The following is a 4,542-nucleotide window of genomic DNA, read 5'->3' as shown; positions in this document are numbered from 1 at the left end:
GGAGGAATCATCCAAACTTTAGTTGGAGGAATGATAATATGGCTACAACTCCTACTCAAGGTCCTCCCAATTTTATGCCTTACAATGCTCCACCACCAAAGAAAAATCTTGAGGATGCATTCCACCTAGTTTGCAACAATGTATGCAAACACAAGCAACCATCAATAATCAAAATTCTCAAGCCATCAATGAGGTTAGGAACACACCTACTAAGTTGACCACTTCTTTGAGCAATCAAGAGAAAGGAAGATTTCCTACTTAAGCACAATCCAATCCACAAGGTTAGTTTAGTGTAGGTGAATCTAGTGCCAATGGTGAAAATTTTGAGCATGTTGAGTCTATACTACTCTTCGAAGTGGGAAGGTCAGAGAGTAGTGATGAACCTAATGAGCCAAAGAGTGATGAGGTTGTTTGTCCTATCCATGCCCATTTTCCCCAGAGATTGGTTCCTCCTCAAAAAGTGAATCACAATGCTGAAATTTTTGAAGTGTTCATGCAAGTTTGAGTAAACATTCCACTTTTGGATGCCATAAAGCAAATTCCTTCATATGTCAAGTTTTTAAAATATTTATGTACTGTTAAGCGCAAGCTTAATGTACAGAAGAAGACATTTTTGACTGAACAAGTGAGTGCAATCATTCAAAACAAAGTACCTCTTAAATACAAAGATCTAGGATCTCCTACTATTTCATGCATGATTGGTAATTCTAAAATAGTGCAAGCTTTGCTTAATCTTGGATCTAGTGTGAATCTTTTGCCATATTCTATATATGAGCAGTTAGGTCTTGGTGAATTGAAACCCACTTCCATAACTTTACAACTTGTTGATTGATTTATGAAAATTCCTAGAGGTGTTGTTGAAGATGTCTTGGTCCAAGTGGACAAATTTTATTATCCTATTGATTTTATTGTCTTGGACATGGACCCCACTCTCAATAGCAATTTCCAAATACATGTGATTTTAGGGCGCCCCTTCCACACTACGTCTAATGCTTTGATCAATTGTAAGAATTTGCTTTTAGAACAATCTTTTGGCAATATGACTTTAGAGCTTAATATTTTCAATACTTGTAAGCTACCTAGAGATGAAGAGGATGTTCATGAAATTAATTTTATTGAAACACTTGTTGAAGGACAGTTTTGACTAAACTTAACAATATGCAAGAGAGTAAATTATTGAATGTTTTCGAAAGGCACAAAAGTGCTATAAGGTGGAGCATTGCTGACACCTAGGGTATCAGTCCTCTAGTTCGCACTCACAAAATCTATTTGGAGGACGATGCTAAACTATCTAGGGAGATGCAACGTAGGTTAAACCCTACAATGAAAAAGGTAGTTAGGACTTAAGTGCTAAAATTATTAGATTTGAGTATCATATACCCCATTGTCGATAGTAAATGGGTAAGTCCTACACAAGTTATGCCTAAGAAATCAAGAATAACTGTAGTCAAGAATGAGAATAATGAGTTGATCCTAGCTCGTGTTGTCACGGGTTGGCGCATGTGTATTGACTATAGGAGGTTGAATGTTGTCACTAAGAAAGACCATTTCCTTTTGCCTTTCTTGCATCAAATCTTAGAGAGGGAGAGGGTAGCTGGTCATGAATATTATTGCTTTTTGGATTGGGTATTATCAAATTGAAATTGCACATGAAGATCAAGAGAAAACCACTTTGACTTGCCCTTTTGGTACCTTTGCATTCAAGAGAATGCCCTTTGGTTTATGTAATGCACCTACTACTTTTCAAAGATGCATGTTGAGTAGTTTTAGTGATATGATAAAACATTATTTGGAGGTTTTCATGGATGACTTTACTGTGTTTGGTGACTCTTTTGATGGCTGTCTTTCTAACTTGCAAGCATCTTCACTTTGTGTGAAGAAAAGAATTTGTTGTTAAATTGGGAGAAGTGTCATTTCATGATCTTGAAAGGGATTGTGTTAGGCCAAATTGTGTCTTCCAAGGGCGTAGAGGTTGACAAAGCAACACTTTATCTAATTTCTAATTTGCCCACATCTAAGACTGTTAAAGATATTAGATCATGTTTAGGGCATGCTAGATTTTATAGAAGGTTCATAAAAGACTTTAGTTCCATATCTAGACCTATGTGCAACCTTCTAACAAATGACACTCCCTTTGAATGGACCCAAGGTTGCCAAAAAGATTTTGATAAGCTAAAAGACATGCTTACCATTGCACCAATCATGCAACCACCACATTGGACTATGCCTTTTCAAATCATGTGTGATGCAAGTGGTTATGCAATAGGAGTTATTCTAGGGCAACGTAAGGATAAAAAACCATATGTGATCTATTATGCAAGTAAGACTTTAATGGTGCTCAAATGAATTATTCTACAACTGAAAAAGAATTACTGACTATGGTGTTTGCTCTAGATAGATTTTGTGCATATATTCTTGGCTCTCCTGTTGTTGTTTTTATTGACCATGTAGCCTTGAAGTATCTTCTTTCGAAAAAAGATGCTAAGCCACGATTGATTAAGTGGATCATTCTACTCCAAGAATTTAACATTACTATTAAAGATAAAAAAAGGAGTCAAAAATGTGGTGGTAGATCATCTATCACACCTTACTTTTGATGATTCTATGGATGCGTTGCCTATCAAGGATTTATTCCCTGATGAGCAATTGTTTTCCATTGCTAGTTTACCTTGGTATTATGATATTCTCAATTTTATCATCACAGGAAAAACACCATCTCATTGCAATGCCCAAGATAAGAAACGTTTCATGGTCAAGGTACATAACCTTTTCTATGATAATCCTGATTTATTCAAGTCCCAACAAAATCATTAGGTGTAACGTTTGTCCTTGTAGTGAGACTTTTTATAAAATGATTTTAGAAAAGACAACGGGAATTACCGTTGGTTTTAAAACTTTTTACTTCCATACCCAGGGTGCATGACTCTATGTTATAAAATAAAAATGTTCTTTGAGAACAAAAGAGGTTTATAGCGGAAAACATAAACCTTAGAGTAAAAAGGTTTCTCATACAATTAAAAGTCTCATGCCTAGACTTATGTGCTCTTCCCCTTGGGCCGTGTCCATCCTGACGCGTACTGCTCATTAAGTTCCTATGGGGGGAGTGGCACACATAAAAACTAAAATTAGTCAATGACTCAGTAAGCATTACTTCATCCAGTTAAAATATATTAACATAGGTTTTCAGTCATGCATTCATCACTCCATACATACTATATGTACATAAGACATGCATTCATTTTGAAAACATCACTAGGCAGGGTTTTTCTTTAGTTTTCTTTTCGTAAAACGTTTCTCCTGTCAGTACCTTCATTTCTTAAAGAGTTCATGCATTCATACATTCTTTCTCATCACTTTCCATTGGACCTGGATTCCATCCATGGCCACGGGTTGAGAATCCCTTTTGGTCGGGGGGCAGTACTCGGTACACTACCAATACTACTTACCCGACATTGTAATCTGCCCAGTCGTTTGGTACCATCATTTATTCATATGGTTGTTACATATTTTCATGCATTGAAACGTTCATTTCCTTTCAGTCCTTTCCTTTCATTCAATCCTTTCATTTTCAGTCATTTTCATTTAACAATTCATTTATGGAAAAACTTCATTTAAAAGCATGGGCTTAAGCATCATCTTTCATGGCATCCATAAAATATTAGTTTATACGGACATGTTAAACATCGGTTCATAGGGATGTTTAAAACACTTTCTTCAGGTCGTTTAAAGCATCACTTAAAGCATAAGGCATAAGCCTCACATCTCATTTTGTGAAAATACATACAATAGATATTGTGTATAGTCAACCATTCACATGCATACAATTAATACTTTGGTTGCATAAAAATGGGCTACCAAGAAGGGGCCATACATACTTATACCTTTGAACACTTAGCATGCTTTTCGTAAAATATCGTTTCCTTTCGTTTCATAAGGCATCGTAAAGAGAAAGCATTTCATTTTCCATTTCATATCATTTTAGAAAGCTCTAGAAGAGTATGAACATAATATTACCTAGACTCCATGCTATACTCATTTCATACAATCCATTCATGTGCGTGTTAGATGGCAACCTACATGCTTACACATAACCTTAACATTATTCTCTATTTAGTGCATAAGCAACTAAACTTAGAATAGAACTGCACTTCACTTGAAACACTCTCCTCTTATCCCGTGCTCTTACATGCCCTTTACTATGCTAAAACCTTCGGGATCCACTTACGATCACTACCTCTTCTAAACCCAATGTTCTACTTCGAGTGCTTATCCACTAGAGTGAACCCATGATTCACCTTAGGATTAAGATACTAAGACCTTCGTCATACTTTTCCTATTGAACACATTTTGACGCATGATTCCGACCGACGAAGTCATGCATTCCAATCTTAGACAAAACACTTGTCACTACCTTTATGCATCTTAGCTCACACTAAATCCTCATTCTCATCCATACATGCCACGCAGCTTTAAGCCAACTCTGAGGCTTAAGCACCGTGTAACCATGCTTAGGATAGATTACACATTACATATGGTAAATCC

General features: G+C 36.2%; 1 pseudogene; it reads left to right on the top strand.

The window, feature by feature from the left end:
- Positions 1–1,299: 1,299 nt before the first annotated feature.
- LOC121258688 lies at positions 1,300–2,814 on the top strand (annotated as a pseudogene).
- The last annotated feature ends 1,728 nt before the right edge of the window (positions 2,815–4,542 follow it).

This window comes from Juglans microcarpa x Juglans regia, chromosome 3S, assembly GCF_004785595.1.
Source record: "Juglans microcarpa x Juglans regia isolate MS1-56 chromosome 3S, Jm3101_v1.0, whole genome shotgun sequence".
Classification (NCBI taxonomy): domain Eukaryota; kingdom Viridiplantae; phylum Streptophyta; class Magnoliopsida; order Fagales; family Juglandaceae; genus Juglans; species Juglans microcarpa x Juglans regia.
The sequence above is the reverse complement of the archived record's forward strand: the minus strand, read 5'-3'. Positions and strand labels throughout refer to the sequence as shown.